This window comes from Dama dama, chromosome 20, assembly GCF_033118175.1.
Source record: "Dama dama isolate Ldn47 chromosome 20, ASM3311817v1, whole genome shotgun sequence".
NCBI classification, from domain to species: domain Eukaryota; kingdom Metazoa; phylum Chordata; class Mammalia; order Artiodactyla; family Cervidae; genus Dama; species Dama dama.
In genome coordinates, this window is record NC_083700.1 from 101,788,429 (window position 1) to 101,807,375 (window position 18,947).

Consider the following 18,947-nt stretch of genomic DNA (forward strand, 5'->3'; position numbering starts at 1 on the left):
AACAAAGAGAATCGTAAAATCAGAAGACATTCAGGTCTTCCTATCCCACCACATTCCAAACAGGCTTCACTAAAGAAGCTGCATTTCATTATGCCAACAGAAAACTCATGACCCAAATTCCCTGACAAAATGGAACATCCTGTTTTTTTGCTAGCCCAGGAAAATATAAGACATTTGAAATCATTAGGAAACAGCAATCAACATCCATAAAAAACTTCTACATGAAAAAAAAAAAAAACTTGAAGAAAAACAGAAGTAGAAGATAAAACCATTTTAACTACTGAAAATTCTAAGCCAAAAATTAGTGACTAATCAGAGGAAAACTGTTGCACAATGACCCATCTTGAATTAAATAAGTATTGACAGCTACAAAAAATAATACCTTGAATCATAAATTTTAAGTCAGACTAGAAGTGCACAGTAAATAGACTAGAAATGCGCAGTAAATAGGAAGATGTGAAAATAGAATTGTGCAAACTCAAGGGAAAAAAATGAAGCAAGAAAAATAATCTCAATTGAAGACTCAGTTCCAAGGTGCCCATTGGGACAATATATTCAACTGAAAATATAATAAGAGACATTGAAAAAAGAAAGAAAACAGTCAAGAGAATAAAACTAAATGTTAGATGAAAAGGTTTAAAAGTATCAGAAAGGAACTGTTAGATATAGAATGTAGTCAAAAAGGTCCTCCGGGTATATGTATGTGTACATGTATATTTGGATTCCCTGAAGCAGATAATAGGGTTAATACTTAAAACTGTAATGTAAGAAAATGTTCCAAAAATGGGAAAGCACCTGAACCTTCATACTGAAAAAGCCTTCCTTATTCCTGGAAAATTGTCAACTCTAAGACCTTTTCTAGTAAAACAATTATACTCTATGAATAAAGAAAAATTCATCTAAGCCTCCAGCAAAACAGCCAAATTATTTTCAAGGCAAAGAAAGTCAGGTTTACATCATACTTTTCAACAGCAAAATGCAAAGCAAGACTATAAACGGAGGAGCATTATTAAGAAATTTAAGGAAAGAAAATGAAAAGACAGGTTTATATCTAGATAAATTGTTTTTTCAAGTGCTGAGATTACACTGAAAGAGTTTTCAACCTTCAAGAACATGGGAAATATTGTGACCCCAAACTGCTTCCTAAATCAATTATGGAAAGAGCTTCATCCAAATAGCAGACGATATATCTAAGAAAAACAAAGGTAGGGACAAGAGTAGAATAGTATGGTACCAGTCTGGGTCCAGTGAAGAAGGAACACAGAAAGTTTAATGAAATTGTTAATTCTGACAGAGTTGGAGTGAGGGATTGGCTGGTCAAAAGGCAGAGAACTCTAAGGAATATATGAAGAGCAGACATAAGGAGAAGCCACTACACTGGGGCCGAGATAGACAGCCCAAGGAAGAGCCTCCCTTCCCCCATCTCAGGCCTGAGATGTGAGCTGTGTTGGCGGGGGCGCAGTTGCTCACTGGGTGAGAGAAATCACTAGTGCCACAGCAGTGGAACTTGCTAGAATTTGCGTTCTATGGTGCGGAGAAGACTGTTCATGGAGAGCTGTGTATCTCTGTAGAAACTCTTACAAAACCATTTAAGATGGGAGAAGGTGGTGGAGGCAGAGCTGCTGGCCACTGGATACTTTATTAACTGTCTGGTGCTCCAGGACACGGGCAACCAAGGAGACGGGAGTGCTGCAGAAGCCAGCCAGCAAATGCAGTGGGACCAGAAAGCAAGTCCCTTTCCTTCCATAATATCTTTAGATGGGGTCAAAGGATATCATTTAAAACCAATGAATCATATAGTATTAGCCTAAATGAGGAAATGGGGGAATTAAGGACATTATAAAGTATGTTAATATAAAGATAACCACTAAAACAAAATACCCGAACTTCCTCAATACCAAAAGAACAAAATGGTCGAGAAATATATGACACAAAGAGATGAACTATGGAAAATGCAGTAAATAAAACATACTGTGATAGAGTTGAGAACAAATATATAATTTATACAGAGTATACAGAATGTAAATGAACATTTACATTTAACTCACCTGTTAAAACATTTCAGATTGATGCTCAACGTCAAATCCAGCTTTACACTGTACAGGAGACATACCTAAAATAAAGTGAGTCGGAAAGGCTAAAAGTAAAAGATGACAAATGATGTATGAAGCAACTTCGAACAGTATAGTAGCAGAGGTTTGTTGTTTTTCATTCACAAAGTTATGTCCTAATTTTCTGTGACCCCGTGGACTGCAACACACTAGGCCTTTCTGTCCTCCACTGTCTCCTGGAGTTTGCTCATGTTCATGTCCAGAGTCAACAATGCTATCTAACCATTTCCTACTCAGCAACCCATTTCTCCTTTTGCTTTCAATCTTTCCTAGCATCAGGGTCTTTTTTAATGAGTCAGCTCTTTGCATAGGTGACCAAAGTATTGGAGCTGCAGCTTTCAGCATCAGTCCTTCCAATGAATATTCAGGGCTGATTTCCTTGAGGATTGACTGGTTTGATCTCCTTGCAGTCCAAGGGACTCCCAAGAGTCTTCTCCAGCAACACAGCTTGAAAGCGTAAATTCTTTGGTGCTCAGCCTTCTTTAAGGTACAACTCTCACATCTGTACATGACTACTGGAAAAACCATAGCTTTGACTATACGGACCTTGTTAAGCAAAGTGATGTCTCTGCTTTTTAATATCCTGTCTAGGTTTGTCATAGCTATTCTTCCAAGGAACAAGTGTCTTTTAATTCTGTGGCTTCAGTCACTGTCCTCAGTGAGTTTAGAGCCCAATAAAATAAAATCTGTCACAGTTTCCACTTTTTCCCCTTCTGTTTGCCATGAAGTGATGGGACCAGATACCATGATCTTAGTTTTTGTAATGTTGAGTTTTAAGTCAGCTTTTTCACTCTCCTCTTTCACCCTCATCAAGAGGCTTTTTATTTACTGTTCACTTTCTGCTGTTAAAGTGGTATCATGCGTATCTGAGGTGGTTGATATTTCTCCCAGTAATCTTGATTCCAGCTTGTGATTCATCTGGCATTTTGCATGATGTATTCTGCATATAAGTTAGATAAGCAGAGGTTACAATTGTGTTATCAGACATGGTTGTTGTTGTTGTTGTGTAGTCACTAAGTTGTGTCTAATTCTTTGTGACCCCATGGACTGTAGGCCGCCAGGCTCCTCTATCCATAGGATTTTCCAGGCAAGTATACTGGAAAGGGTTGCGATTTTCTTCTCCAGGGGATTTTTCCCTACCCAGGGATCAAACCCACATCTCCTGCATTGCAGTCGGATTCTTTACCACTGAGCCACCCAGGAAGCCCATTAGACTTGGTAGAATTCATAAAATAGAAATTACAGTAGATACAAAGTAATATAGACAAACACACTAATAGGATATTTAACACGTGTCTCTCAAGACAGGCTAAGAGTACAAAAAGTAAAGCTGCTGAAGGCTTTAATGAATAAGATAGATCGTGTGTGTGTGTGTGTGTGTGTGTGTGTGTGTGTGTGTGTGTGTGTGTACGTATGTATGCATACCAAACTGTATACCATGGCAAATGTCCTTCCACCTTGAAATTTAAAGCTCTTTGTTTAAACAATTTTTGTTTGGAAAACAGATATATAAGCCAAAATTTCAGAATTCCTAAAACATAGTGATAATAAACATCACATCACAAGTCTGAGATACAATCAAAGGGGTGACTGGAAAAAAAATTGTAGCCTTAAATACCTGTCATAAATAAAAATGAAAGGATAAATATTAAAAATTTAAGTTCCCAATTCAGAAAGCTAGAAAAAGTTATAACCCAAAGAAAATACAAAGGAGACATATATAGAAAAAATAAAGATAAAAAGAGATTAATGAGGTAGAAAATAGAAAAGCAGAAGATCAAAGTGCTGGTTCTTTGGAGAAAGCATCAACAAAATATACAAACCACTAGTTAGCCTAATGAAGAAAAAAAGCAATTAGAGCAGATATACAGAAGTAGAAATGACAAAGGGAGCAATAAGTAAATAAACCAGAAAAGCTAGTTAGGAGCATCACAGTGTTTAAACAGATCTATAGAAAACATAGATACCCCTCGTCCAAGGTAAGGAGCAGTGGCTGTGCTTTGCCGGAGCAGCTGTGAGGAGATACCCCACGTCCAAGGTAAGAGAAACCCAAGTAAGACAGTAGGTGTTGCAAGAGGGCATCAGAGGGCAGACACACTAAAACCATAATCACAGAAAACTAGCCACTCTGATCACAGGACCAGTCTTGTCTAACTCAATGAAACTAAGCCATGCCGTGTGGGGCCACCCAAGACGGCCAGGTCATGGTGGAGAGGTCTGACAGAATGTGGTCCACTGGAGAAGGGAATGACGAACCACTTCAGTATTCTTGCCTTGAGAACCCCATGAACAGTATGAAAAGGCAGAATGATAGGATACTGAAAGAGGAACTCCCCAGGTCAGTAGGTGCCCAATATGCTACTGGAGATCAGTGGAGAAATAACTCCAGAAAGAATGAAGGGATGGAGCCAAAGCAAAAACAATACCCAGTTGTGGATGTGACTGGTGATAGAGGCAAGGTCCGATGCTGTAAAGAGCAATATTGCATAGGAACGTGGAATGTTAGGTCCATGAATCAAGGCAAATTGGAAGTGGTCAAATAGGAGATGGCAAGAGTGAACGTCAACATTCTAGGAATCAGCGAACTAAAATGGACTGGAATGGGTGAATTTTAACTCAGATGACCATTATATCTACTACAGTGGGCAGGAATCCCTTAGAAGAAATGGAGTAGCCATCATGGTCAATAAAAGAGTCCAAAATGCAGTACTTGGATACAGTCTCAAAAATGACAGAATGATCTCTGTTCATTTCCAAGGCAAACCATTCAACATCATGGTAATCCAAGCCTATGCCCAACCAGTAACGCTGAAGAAGCTGAAGTTGAGTGGTTCTATGAAGACCTACAAGACCTTTTAGAACTAACACCCAAAAAAGATGTCCTTTTCATTATAGGGGACTGGAATGCAAAAGTAGGAAGTCAGAAAACACCTGGAGTAACAGGCAAATTTGGCCTTGGAATATGGACTGAAGCAGGGCAAAGACTAATAGAGTTTTGCCAAGAGAATGCACTGGTCATAGCAAACACCCTCTTCCAGCAACACGAGAAGACTCTACACATGGACATCACCAGATGGCCAACACTGAAATCAGATTGATTATATTCTTTGCAGCCATAGATGGAGAAGCTCTATACAGTCAGCAAAAACAAGACCAGGAGCTGACTGTGGCTCAGATCATGAACTCCTTATTGCCAAATTCAGACTTAAATTGAAGAAAGTAGGGAAAACCACTGCACAATTCAGGTATGACCTAAATCAAATCCCTTACGACTATACAGTGGAAGTTAGAAATAGATTTAAGGGACTAGCTCTGATAGACAGAATGCCTAATGAACTATGGAGAGAGGTTTGTGACATTGTACAGGAGACAGGGATCAAGACCATCCCTAAGAAAAAGAAATGCAAAAAGGCAAAATGGTTGTCTGAGGAGGCAATAGCTGTGAAAAGAAGAGAAGCTAAAAGCAAAGGAGAAAAGGAAAGATATTCCCATTTGAATGCAGATTTCCAAAGAATAGCAAGGAGAGATAAGAAAGCCTTCCTCAGCAATCAATGCAAAGAAATAGAAGAAAACAACAGAATGGGAAAGACTAGAGATCTCTTCAAAAAAATTAGAGATACCAAGGGAAGATTTCATGCAAAGATGGATTCTATAAAGGACAGAAACAGTATGGACCTAACAAAAGCAGAAGATATTAAGAAGAGGTGGCAAGAATACACAGAAGAACTGTACAAAAAAGATCTTCATGACCCAGATAATCACGATGGTGTGATCACTCACCTAGAGCCAGACATCCTGGAATGTGAAGTGGGCCTTAGAAAGCGTCAGTACGAACAAAGCTAATGGAGGTGATGGAATTCCAGTTGAGCTATTTCAAATCCTGAAAGATGATGCTGTGAAAGTGCTGCACTCAATATGTCAGCAAATTTGGAAAACTCAGCAGTGGCCACAGGACTGGAAAATGTCTGTTTTCATTCCAATCCCAAAGAAAGGCACTCCCAAAGAATGCTCAAACTACCACACAGTTGCACTCATCTCACACACTAGTAAAGTAATGCTCAAAATTCTCCAAGCCAGGCTTCAGCAATACGTGAACCGTGAACTTCCAGATGTCCAAGCTGGTTTTAGAAAGGGCAGAGGAACCAGAGATCAAATTGCCAACATCCACTGGATCATCAAAAAAGCAAGAGAGTTCCAGAAAAACATCTATTTCTGCTTTATTGACTATGCCAAAGCCTTTGACTGTGTGGATCACAATAAACTGGAAAATTCTTAAAGAGATGGGACTATCAGACCACCTGACCTGCTTCTTGAGAAACCTATATGCAGGTCAGGGAGCAACAGTATAAACTGGACATGAAACAACAGACTGGTTCCAAATAGGAAAAGGAGTACATCAAGGCTGTATATTGTCACCCTGCTTATTTAACTGCTGTGCAGAGTACATCATGAGAAATGCTGGACTGGATGAAGCACAAGCTGGAATCAAGATTGCCGGGAGAAATATCGATAACCCGAGATATGCAGATGACACCACCCTTATGGCAGAAAGTGAAGAGGAACTAAAGAGTCTCTTGATGAAAGTGAAAGAGGAGAGTGAAAAAGTTGACTTAAAGCTCAACATTCAGAAAACTAAGATCATGGCGTCTGGTCCCATCACTTCATGGGAAATAGATGGGGAAACAGTGTCAGACTATTTTTTTGGGCTCCAAAATACTGCAGATGGTGATTGCAGTCATGAAATTAAAAGACGCTTACTCCTTGGAAGGAAAATTATGACCAACCTAGACAGCATATTAAAAAGCAGAGGCATTACTTTGTCAACAAAGGTCCGTCTGGTCAAGGCTATGGTTTTTCCAGTGGTCATGTATGGATGTGAGAGTTGGACTGTGAAGAAAGCTGAGTGCCGAAAAATTGATGCTTTTGAACTGTGGTGTTGGATAAGACTCTTGAGAGTCCCTTGAACTGCAAGGAGATCCAGCCAGTCCATCCTAAAGGAGATCAGTCCTGGGTGTTCATTGGAAGGACTGATTCTGAAACTGAAGCTCCAGTACTTTGGCCACCTCATGCGAAGAGTTGACTCATTTGAAAAGACCCTGATGCTGGGAGGGATTGGGGGCAGGAGGAGAAGGGGACGACAGAGGATGAGATGGCTGGATGGCATCACCGACTCGATAGACATGAGTTTGAGTAAACTCCGAGAGTTGGTGATGAACCGGGAGGCCTGGTGTGCTGCGATTCATGGGGTCGCAAAGAGGCGGACATGACTGAGCGACTGAACTGAACTGATAGAAAACATGTTGTCAAAACACCTACATCAAAGCACTATGTACAGATTATTTTACAGGGAAATCCTACAGAACCTTGAGTACCAGATAATCTCAATTCTTCTTAAGTTGTTGTAGCTCAGTGATATGCACAGAACTTTCTATGATGTTTGAAATGTTTTGTGTCTTTGCTGTCCAGTATGACACTTGTCCAGCCTCATGTAACTGTAGAGCACTTGGAATGTGGCTACTACAACTAAAGAATTGAATTTTTAATTTTATTTAATTGTAATTTAAAGTTGAAAACCTATGTGATTGGTGGCTACGGTGTTAGACAGTGTACTTCTGGATCATAGAAAAAGTAAGAAAATATCCAAATTCTTTTTATATGCAAGTAGAACTTTGATACTTAAACCTGATTTAAACACCCACACACACCATCGTGTATGAGTATTATTACAAAAATCCTAAATAAAATGTTTGGAATTAGAATTCAACATATTTAAAACAGTGTTCATCAAGACAAAGTAGTAGGGGTTTTGGGAGAATGAAAAGATTTAAGTTTAGTGAAATCATTAGTGAACTTTACCATATTAAAATAACAAAGAAAGTCATATGAATTTTGACAAAACTCTGTAGACTTATGAGAATGCACATTTCTTGATTTCAAAACTTAGTATAAAGCAACAGTACTCAAGACATTGTGGTACTGGCATAAAATGAACATAGACTTATAGATAAGAGGATTAGATTTGAGAGTCTAGAAGTAAACCCATACATTTATGCTCAGTTGATTTTCAGCAAAGGTGCCAGGATAATTCAGCAGGGTCTTCAACAACCTGCACAGGGACAACTGGATATTCACATATAAACAAATGGAATTGGACCCCACCTCCACAACATAGTTGTTGTGTTTTTTTTTTTTAATTCACTCAGTTGTGTCAGACTCTTTGCAACCCTATGGACTGTAGCCTACCAGGCTCCTCCATCCGTGGGATTTTCCAAACAAGAATATTGGAGTGGGTTGCTGTTTCCACACCATATACAAAAATTAATTGCAAGTAGATAACAGATCTAAAACTCTTAAAACATGGTAAGTAAATCTTCACGACTTTGGATTAGGCAGTGGTTTCTTAGATCTGGCTCCAAAAGCACAAACAACAGAAAAAAACTGATAGATGGACCTCAAAATTTAAAGTTTTTGTATTTCCAGAGACACTGTCAGGGAAGTAAAAAGACAGCCCACATGATGGGAGAAAATAGGCAAATCTAAAAAGGCAGAGAGGTTAGTGGTTTCCGGGGACTGGGATAAATTGAAAACAGGGAGAGTGGAAGAGTGATAAAAATCTTCCAAAACTAGGTAGAATTATCTTTAGAGAAGAAAAGTCGCACAGTCGTGTCTGACTGTTTGCGACCCCATGGACTGTATAGCCTGTCAGGCTCCTCCATCCATGGGCTTTTCCAGGCAAGAGTACTGGAGTGGGTTGCCATTTCCTTCTCCAGGGGATCTTCCTGACCCAGGGATCGAACCCAGATCTCTTGCATTGCAGGCAAATGCTTTACTATCTGAGCCACCAGGGAAGCCAATAGAATTATCTTCGCATAACTCTAAAAACCATTGAATCAGATACTTAAAAGTATAATTGAGTTTCACCACGATAAAGCTATTATTGTTTCCAACTTTCATAAACCAATTCAACATACAATATTGTATGCTGAATATTGGGAAAACTGGATATCCACATGCAAAAGAATGAAATTGGACCTTTACTGTATTATTGTATAATAATTAATTCAAAATGGATCAACAGCCTAAATGTAGGAGCTAAAACCATACAACTTAGAAAAAAACATAGAGGAAAAGCTTCATGACATTGGAATTGGCAGTGGTGTCTGGATATGACACCAAAAACACAGGCAACAGAAGAAAAATAATATTATATTTGACTGCTTCAAAATTAAAAATTTTATTTATTAAAGGAACATGTTAGAGTGAAAAGGGAACTCATGGCATGGGAGAAAATATTTGTGAATGATATATCTGGTAAGGGGTTACTATCCAGAATATATTTTTTAAGACTTTTTGAACTTAACAGTAACAAACAACCTGATTGAAAAATAAGCAAGGAACTTGAATAGACATTTCTCTGAAGAAGATATACAAATGTCCAATACACACATGAAAAGATACTCTATATCACTAATCATTTAGGGAAATCAAAATCAGAATGAGATAATACTTCACACCCATTCGAATGGCTATTATCAAATAAATAGAAAATAAAAAGTGTTGTTGAGGATGTGGAGAAATTGGAATTTTGTGTATTACTGAGTATTCAAAATGAAAAATGGCATAGCCACTATGAAAAACAATATGGTGTTTCCACAAAAAAAGTTAAAAGTAAAATTACCATATCATCTAGCAATTCCACTTTGGGGTAGATAGGCAAAAGAGTATAAAGCAAAGACTCAAGGAGATATTTTTATACCCATATTTAGCAGCATTATTCATAATATACAAAAGGCCAAAACAGCCCAAGTTTCCATTGACAGAAGAATGAATAAATAAAATGTGGTATATACACATAGTAGAATATTCAGCTTTACAAAGGAAGGAGGTTCTGACGTGCTACAGTGTGAGTGAACCTTAAAGATACTATGTTAAATGAAATAAGCCAGTCACGAAAGAACAAATACTATATGATTCCACTGAGTACTTACAGAAAAAAGAATGACGTTTGCAAGGAACTGGGAGAGGGGAGAAAGGACTGGGGAGTTACTGTTTAATGGGCAGAGTTTCATGTGAGGAAGATGAAAAAATTCTGGAAATACATGATGGTGATAATTACACATTGATATGAACTTACTTAATGCCATTTACTTTTGAGAAAGAGAAGGGGAAATATATGTGTATACACACACATGCATATATATAATGTACATGAACATATATATTTTATATACTTATTTTTATAAAAGGAAACACTGGACTATTAAAATGAGAAAATAATGAAAAGGTTACCTATGGGGAGTGTCTGGGAATAGTGTGGAAAGAATAGAAATGAGAGACTTCTTGGAGAATACTCATTTATATTCTTTTGACTTTTGCATTATTTGAATGTGTTACTTATTACATAAAATTAAATAAAAAATAGTTGAACAGGCATATACTAAAATTGGCTAACTTTTAGTATATGACTAAACTTGATAAACAGAAACAAACTGAACTCCGTATCAAATCATCATAGCCACATTGAAAAAATTCCAGCAGTCAGAACCCTTACAGTACACCCTCATTGGGACATATTTCAAAGGAAAATGAAATTCTGACTTTTTTTAAATAATGTTAGTGGTTTCGCCATAATAATCTGAAACTATTTTGCATGTATGGAAGATAGATAGAATGAGTAAATAAGATACAAAATATGGAATAGGAGAAGATGAGGAAGAACCTTGCAGTGTAGGATTTGAACTGGAGGTATGTTATCAACTCTTTGCTTAAAATAGGTATATAAATCTATAATTATATACATATTAAAATATACATATATATTAACATATACATATTCCCTTAGAACATATACATGTTTATATATGTATATGTATATATTCCAAGATGGTACATGTGTATGTGTATGTATGTATATGTTCCAAGCTCTGTCTATTGAAAGGCCTAGAAACAATGACTGTTCAGCAATGTGAGGAGTATATATCCAAATTTCCAAATTAGTTGATTTCTAAATCCCATTCTTCACTAAAAGGAATCATGACTCCTTGAAGCAATGGCTAATTTCAAGACTGAGCAACAGGTGAATCTGGAGCATCTTATTTTGCCAGGAAACAGTTTCAAAGAATGATGGGTACATATCAAAAGGATATAGGAGCCAGCCTAAAGAGACTTTGGCTAACCGAAACTGGAAAAATATAACCATCAAAAAGGATAATAAAAATAGAAATACAATAGCAGTAGCACCATGGGTCCCTAGTGAAACACTAGGAAAAAAAAAGTTGCAGAGAAAGTTCTTTGCAGAGTATTAGCTAATAAATATTAAAAATGATAGAAAGTTATCATTTTGGCAATCACCCTTTTAATGAATTCAGACCAAGACAATCAATGAATGCTAAAAAAAAAAAAAAAAAAAAGCTTATTGGAGAATAGGATATTCACATAGTCCCGAAGTTTTTCCCCACTGATTATCTATTAATTACAAGGGGGAATTACAATAAAGAAATCTGTCAGTCATTCCTTAACAAGTGATCAAACTTAGTATCATCAGTGATTAGACAAACATTATATATACCTCTTAAAGCAATGAGGTGTGAAGTACTCAACATTACTTGTGTAGTGTTTTTGTCAAAACTATTTAGCATGAATGTAATTATAAGGAAGCAATCAGAAAGAAATCCAAATTGTGGGACATTCTGTAAAACAGCTCAGACACTTCAAAAGTAGGAACTTCATGAAAAACAAAAGGCAACTGAACTATTGTAGATTAAAGGAGACTAAAGATACATGACAACCAAATACAGTATGTAATCCTTGGTGTATTTTAAAATGAAATAGCTATAAAGATTTGGGGACAGTTGAGAATATTTTTAATTAAATTTCTTGGATAAGATAATATTGCAGTTTTAAAGGAGAATGTCCTTGTTGTCAGGACACATGTCCTGACATATATAAAGGTGAAGTATCATGATGTCTCTAACTTTCACATAGTTCAGAGGAAAAGTGTGTGTGGATAGATGGAAAGCAACTGTGGTGAAGTATTATTTAGTTGCTGAACCTAGATGAAGGGTGCATAGTTTGTTCATGTACTGTTTTTGCTACTTTTCTCTAGGTTTAAAATTTTTCAAAATAAAAAATTTTAAATAAATTATGAATATAATTACACATATGTGTGTGTGTGTGTGTTCATGTTCCCCAGGCCTCCTCTGGACCTCTCCCCAGAGTTCCTGAATCAGAATCTCTAGGTAATGGGGCTTGGGATTCTGCATGGTAAAATGGCTCTCCCGAGACTCTGACACAGCTGGTTTATATTTGGGAAGCATTGCTTTTGAGACCATTCTTCTCTATTAAAATCTTGTGTGGTTTCTGTGTGTGTGTGTATAAGTGTGTGTGTCCTGCTCACATAGGAACATTGTAGAGTCCTCCAGGTGAAAAGGTAGAATGATTCTCAGATGATGTCTGTTTTCCTCACAGCACCTTGTTTTGATGGTCCACTCTATACTTAGTCTGAGGTTGTTTCTTCTAAACATGACTGTATGGATCACTAGTTCTCAAACATGGCTGCCAGTTAGAACCACCTAGGCAGCTCTCAAAAACTTCACTGCCTAGGCCTTACCTCATATCAATTAAATCTGAATTTCTGGGGTAGTATAATGTGTTCTTTAGCGCTCCCCAGGGGATTCCGGTGTTCCAATTTGAGAGTCCCTAGTCTAGATCGGAGCTGGCCTCTAGTGAGGCCCCTGGTCAATTGTGTCAGGATCTCACTATAAACTACCTGTTCAGCAAACTTGATCACATACTCTGGTGTGTGGGGGACATTGACTTGAAAGGAACTCTTTTGTATTCCCAACACTAGTCAGTCTTCTCATACGGTTAATAACCTCCAGAGTCTATCAGTGAAAAGGGGGATTTTAAAAGATGCACATCTCACTTATGGCTATGGAAATTTGAACTCTGTTTCTAGAAATTGATGGAAGGGGTAAAATTTTAGAGAGAAGTAACTTTAACTATGGTATCTTAAATACTTATGTGATAAAGGTAATTTTAAAAATATTCACTGAACTCTCTTCTCTGCAGAAAGGCCCCTGACATTGAATAATGCCTGACCCATCTTTACCTACACTTATCTCAAGGCTAGTCACAACCACCCCCAATTAAATAATTCTGTATTAACTTGTGTTTGAGTGTGTATATGAGAGTAGAGTAGCAAAGTGGTGACAGCATCCTGGCAGAACCAAAAGGAATTCTAGCAGTCCTTCCCAAATACTACCTGGCTGAACATTCACTTCTTACTCAGGAAGAGTTTGTTCAGCATCTCTCTCTCCCAGCTCTCGTTTCTCTCACTCTTGAGGTATAATTTAGGTTTAGCCCACCCAAACTCAGTTTGGAAGCACTGCTTTAGTTGTGTCATCTGCTGATGAATACAGAAACAGGGAAAGGGAAGTGAGTTGTCCAAGGTTATGAGTGAGTGAGTGGCATGTTTCTCGACATGTATTTGTATGTGTACATGTATGTAAAGCTCCTCTGGAAGGAGAAGAATGATTTGTGAATCATCTCAAGAGCCATAGAGTCTAATAACTTAGAGTAGCTTTAGACTCTATAACTGTCAAGATGATTCTCAAATCATTTTCTCCTCCCAGAGGAGCCTTACATACATGTACACATGTACATGTGCTTCCTGGTATGAGTGCTGTTCTATTACCTGCCACCAGAGGGCATGAACTGCGATTAGATTCTAGCTGCTTATCTACATTGAAGTCCAGAGCTTGCTCAGATCACTGTTTAAGCAGACGAAGCTTAATTTATTCAGTAATCCAACAGTCTCAGGAGCATCTGAAAGTTCTTTGGAGCTGGTTGTTTATAAATACTTGTAAAAGAAAGCTGAGGTAAGCACAGAACACTCACAAATGCCTGGGATCAGAATTGGAGACCTGGCTTTATAATATTACTAGTTTAGTTGTGTGTCCAATGTTAAGTTGCTTTACCTTGACTTTTAACCTTCAGTTTCAGGTGCCTGACCTGCCAGATCATTAATAAACTCTGCCACACATGGTTTTTGTGAGGATTAAATGGGATAACATGATACTGGCACCCATTTAATAAGTGGAGATTTTTTTCCTTTGTTCAGTAAAACTTTTATGGAGCTTATATTCTGGTTAGAAAAAACACACATTACATGGAAAAAAGAAAATTTAGGCACTGATGAAAGCTAAGGATAATAAGGTGCAGGATCTATGAGGCTATTTGAGGTAGAGTAGTCTAGGAATGCCACTCTGAAGAGGTGATATTTCAGCAAAGAACTAATAAAAGATTTGAGAAAAGGAAAGAGTGTTTGAGGCAGAGGGACACAGCTTGGTGTGCTTGGGAAATAGAAAGACCAGTACTCAAAGGGCAGGGGAGAAATAGGAGGTGAATTATAAGACATAAGCAAGTTCCAGATCTTGTAAGTTTTGTTAAATACATAAAGACTTTAGACTTATTTTGTGGTATAAGATGTAAGCATAAGAGTGATGTGATCTGATTTTTATGTTTAGAAACATAACCATATCATTCTGATTGCTGTGTGGAAAATAGACAGTAGGGAGGCAAAAGTAGAAGCAGAATGGTTAGAAAGCTGTTCGTCGTAGGATGGGCAGAGTCTGACTGTGGCTTAGATTAGGGTGTTAGTGGGGGAGAAATATAGAATGGCAAGGAATGGTTTGGTTTAGGATGTATTCGATGTAAGGACCATCAATACTTGCTGATTAATTGTGTTTGAGAGACAGTAGAAATGGAGGAACCAAGAGTGACTTCCAGGCTTTTTGGTCTCAGAACCTGGGTTTAAATTACTGGTGCTATGAATCCAGATGAGGTGACTAGAGGAAAGGGGGTTGTAAAATCAAGAGTTTTGTTTTAGACTCACTCATTTTAAGATTTCTTGGCATCCAAGGAGAATTATAAAATAAGGCGGTTGAAAATACGAGCATGAAACTCAGAACAGAGGTTTGGGTTAGAGATATAAATTGGCAGTCATCGTTGATGGGAAAGGAGTACAAACCAAAGAAGAGAGAACCAGTGGCCAGATCCTGAGGTACTCCTACTTTAGAGGGTAAGATTTCTTACCCACCTGGCCTTTTTCTTGAACGCTATTGTTTAATTTGAGGAGACCCTCAAATTATTGTTTTTTCCTTTTCCTTTTTGCACAAATGTACAACTCCAACTCTTTTACCAAGAGAGAGAGCATGGTAGAACTGAGTGATTAAATGCTTGAAGACATTAATGTGTTGATTAATAATGAAGGCTCTGGAGACAGAATAGTCCGGTTTAAATCTGCTCTGCCATTGACTAGGTCAGTCTTTTATCTATAATAGTCAAAATTAAAGCCAGCATTTATTTAATACTTATTATATACCAGGTATCTTTTTAAGTGCTTCATGTGTATTTATATTAACTTATTTTAATCCTTAAAACAACCCATTGAAGTAGTTACTCGTCTTATCCCACTTTATTGTTGAGGAAACTAAAGCCAGAAAGGGACCTTATTATTTCCCGGATGTCACACACCAGCTAAGTAGCAGAGCTAAATTTGAATCTAGGCAGCCTGGATCCAAACCCAGTGCTGCTTTTCTCATACCAAATTCACAGAGCTGTAGAAGTGATTAAATGAGATAGCCCATTTAAAAGTACTTAGCATATGGAGGCTAGCATGTAATATGAACAGAATAAATGTTTTCTGTGGGAAGCAGCATGGTATAGTGAAAGAGAAACATGAAAAGTCCTAGGGCTCCAGCCTAACTGCAGGAAAACTTATGTGATCATGAACAAGTTTCTTAACCTCTCTGGACTGCAGTTTTGTTGTCTGCAATATAAAACCTTCGTACTATCTGGTCTCTGAAAAACCTTTCAATGTTTAAATTCCATCTGTGACTCCCCAAGACCAGATTATGAATATGTCTGAATTTGGAGCAGTCCCACATCACCTTGGGGGTTGGGGGATAAAGTACTCAGTAATTGAGTTGGCAGCATTTCTTCTTTGCCCTTCTACTCTTGAAGAAGCTTGCTAGGAGATAGGGAAACATAGTTAATAACATGAGGTTTGGAGTAAGACCATTATGTAGTAGAATCTGTTTCCACCACTTACTACCTTGGACCAGCTACTTCTCTTGAGTTTCTCTTTCATCATTTGCAAACTAGGGGTAATGATAGTGTACTTCTCATGGTATTATTTGAAATATCCTGAGAGAAGGTACCTGTAAAGTAGTACATGATAAGCATTCAATACATGTTAGCTATTATAATAAGGGTTTCCAGAGTGAGATGATTTTTTTTTTCCTTAGCTCAAGTACCAGGTGAGATAGAAGCCTCTCAGTAACCCATTTCTGAAAAATTGAATTGGGAATTACATGGTGAGGCACTCTAGTTGTTGGGAACTGAGGGCATGAATCTGAATTTTCTAATTGTGTTATTCCTCTGTTTTACAAAGGTGCAGGGAACATTTCTCTAGAACAGCTGTGCCTTATCTTTAGGTGTAGTGAACCCTTCATGGCGGATCTGCTTAGGTTTGGCTTGCTTCAGCCCTTTCCTGACTTAAGGAGAGTTGTTTTAAATACTCTCGTGTCTCTCCATCTTCTGCTCTGCATTGGCTTTATTCTCGGTTATATTCTCTGGTTAGCAGTGCCAAATCTACAAACACCCTTGCAACTATGATCTCAGAGAAAGAAAAGCTTTCCAACATGCATATCATATCAGAAAACAGTTGAGCCAATTTGAGACATACATAACATACTTTTGGTCTAAAGGGAATGTGATTCTCTTAAATGGCATTATCTTGCATTTCATAGCCAGGTAGGTAGGTAGAACCCACTGCAGACATCCCCACCAAATCACCTAAAATTAGGGTTTGGAGCAGGGTGGGGATGGTTTGTAAAAGGAAAAAAGGCTAGGCAGGCAAAAAAGGAAGTGGTATCAGTTTGATAGGAATGTACAAATTGCTATCTCCACTGTTTTTTGTTTTTTTTTTTAAGATGCTTTTTATTTATTTTTTTTTTAATTTATTTTTTCAGTGGCTTTTGTCATACATTGATATGAATCAGCCATAGATTTACACGTATTCCCCATCCCGATCCCCCCTCCCACCTCCCTCTCCACCCGATTCCTCTGGGTCTTCCCAGTGCACCAGGCCCGAGCACTTGTCTCATGCATCCCACCTGGGCTGGTGATCTGTTTCACCATAGATAATATACATGCTGTTCTTTCAAAACATCCCACCCACACCTTCTCCCACAGAGTTCAAAAGTCTGTTCTGTACATCTGTGTCTCTTTTTCTGTTTTGCATATAGGGTTGTCGTTACCATCTTTCTAAATTCCATATATATGTGTTAGTATGCTGTAATGTTCTTTATCTTTCTGGCTTACTTCACTCTGTATAATGGGCTCCAGTTTCATCCATCTCATTAGAACTGGTTCAAATGAATTCTTTTTAACGGCTGAGTAATATTCCATGGTGTATATGTACCACAGCTTCCTTATCCATTCGTCTGCTGATGGGCATCTAGGTTGCTTCCATGTCCTGGCTATTATAAACAGTGCTGCGATGAACATTGGGGTGCACGTGTCTCTTTCAGATCTGGTTTCCTCAGTGTGTATGCCCAGAAGTGGGATTGCTGGGTCATATGGCAGTTCTATTTCCAGTTTTTTAAGAAATCTCCACACTGTTTTCCATAGCGGCTGTACTAGTTTGCATTCCCACCAACAGTGTTGCTATCTCCACTGTTGACAAGATTGGGCTAGCCCAAGAAGTCTCCTGACCTTGGGAAACCCCATTTAGCCTAGCCAGCTTTGAGACTAAGCATTTAAATCATATGGGGAGGTACCTCTTTTCTTATTTCCATTTTTTTCTCTCTTCTCACACCCCCCTTTAATTTAATTATAGTTCTTAATTAATACTTAATCCCAAAAGCTGCTTCTTCCTTTTCCGTTTCCCATGCACATTGATAATTTAGCATAGTAGATAAGAGCGTGGGCTCAACAGTCAGATTGCCTGGGTTTCAGTCCTTTCTTCGTCATTTGTTCACTTTGAAATCTTAAGCAGTTTATACCTCTCTTCTCATCTATAAAATGAAGATAATTTCTACCTCACTAGGTTGTCTTGAGGATTAAATTAGATGACCAGTAGAAAGTGCCCGGCACAGTATCTGGCCCACAGTGAAGTACACAGTAATCAGATATTATTGTTGCTGTTTCCAGCTGTGCAGCTGTGGTTCAGCCTGTCTTTTTCAGGAACAGGGGAGCTGAGGTCGACTGGGAGACTGTCAGAAAGCACTAGATTTTGGTATCTGAAGATAGAAGGTTGAAGTCAAATTGAAGAGAGCACTTGGAGCTCTAATTGGAAAATATGATAATGATCTTATTTTTACAATTTATTAATTAAATAGTATATTCTTGACTTATCATTGATCAGTCACTAAGTCGTGTCTAACTCTTTGCAACCCCATGGATTGTAGCATACCAGGCTCCTCTGTTCTCCACTGTCGCCCAGAGTTTGCTAAAATTCACATCCATTTAGTTGGTGATGCTGTCTAACCATCTTGTCCTCTGCTCCCCCTTCCTCGTTTTGCCTTCAGTCTTTCCCAGCATCACGATCTTTTCCAATGACTTGTCATTGAGGAATGACAGTGGACAGTTAACCTCCCTAGGCTTCCTTTGACTCTTTTGGAAAATGAATATTTTTGAATATGTTGACCCCTTTCATCTTCATCATGAAGCCTGATCCTTCGTTAAGTAAAAATGAATATCCAAAAGTTTTTTTTGTATTCTGTGTATGTGTGACAGAGGGGGAAAGAGAAAGTGAGAGAGTGAAAGCGT

General features: G+C 38.0%; 1 protein-coding gene and 1 pseudogene across 14 annotated transcripts in view; both read left to right on the top strand.

Annotated features, from left to right (window-relative positions):
* SCMH1 (Scm polycomb group protein homolog 1) overlaps positions 1-18,947 on the top strand; it is a 209,701-nt gene that overhangs the window by 100,335 nt on the left and 90,419 nt on the right. The gene's annotated exons all lie outside the window — the stretch shown is intronic.
* Positions 5,610-6,387, top strand: LOC133040360 (uncharacterized; annotated as a pseudogene).